Source organism: Carlito syrichta, unplaced genomic scaffold (assembly GCF_000164805.1).
Source record: "Carlito syrichta isolate Samal-C Ts95f unplaced genomic scaffold, Tarsius_syrichta-2.0.1 Scaffold145531, whole genome shotgun sequence".
In the NCBI taxonomy this organism is placed as follows: Eukaryota; Metazoa; Chordata; class Mammalia; order Primates; family Tarsiidae; genus Carlito; species Carlito syrichta.
The window spans coordinates 677-1,471 of NW_007089627.1; positions in this window are offsets into that span (position 1 = coordinate 677).

Genomic DNA, 795 nt, shown 5'->3' on the forward strand with positions numbered 1-795 from the left:
ACTCACCTCAGCCTCCCAAGGCGCAGGATTACAGGCTGAGCCACCAAGCCCAGCTTCTTTTCTTTTTTTTTGAGCTAGAGTCTCACTCGGTTGCCCAGGCTGGAGTGCAGTGGCACACTCACGGCATCGACCTGCTGGGCTCTGGGAGTTCTTCTGCCTCAGCCTTCCAAGTAGCCAAACTACAGGCATGCACCACCACGCCCAGCTAATTTTTTGATTTGTTGTAGAGATGAGGTCTCGCCAAGTTGCCCAGGCTGGTCTTGGACGTGGGCTCAGGCGATCCTCTCGCCTTGGCCTCTCAAAGTGCTGGGATTAACGCCCGGCTGCCTAGGCAGCTCTTATTCATCCTTTATGCCTGGTCCAAATGCCCCCTTGGCCCAGCTTCCCCCTTCTGCCTGGGAGAGCCCTTGGCCTTCCAGGACCCGGGACTTCCAGGCTGGCCAAACTTGGCAGAGGGGAAGGGGGGAAAGGGGACGTCTGGGCTGGCTGGGTCTCCTGCCTGGACCCCTCTTTGCAAGAGCTGGGGGCAACATTAATGCTGGAGCCTTAGGACTCCTGGGGGATCCTGGCCAGGAGCTACAAACTGATGGCCTTTGATCTCTAGTTTTCTAAAAATTTCAATGCATAGACAGCACTCCAAAGGACACTGGACATGAAAAATCTGAAGGGAATGGGAGGCTGGAGCCAGCCTCTGTCCCTGCTGCTGGACAGGCGGCCCAGTGCTCTGTCCTTGCTTTTTTTTTGAGTTGGAGTCTCACTCTGTTGCCCAGACTGGAGTGCAGTGGCCGCTCCTTT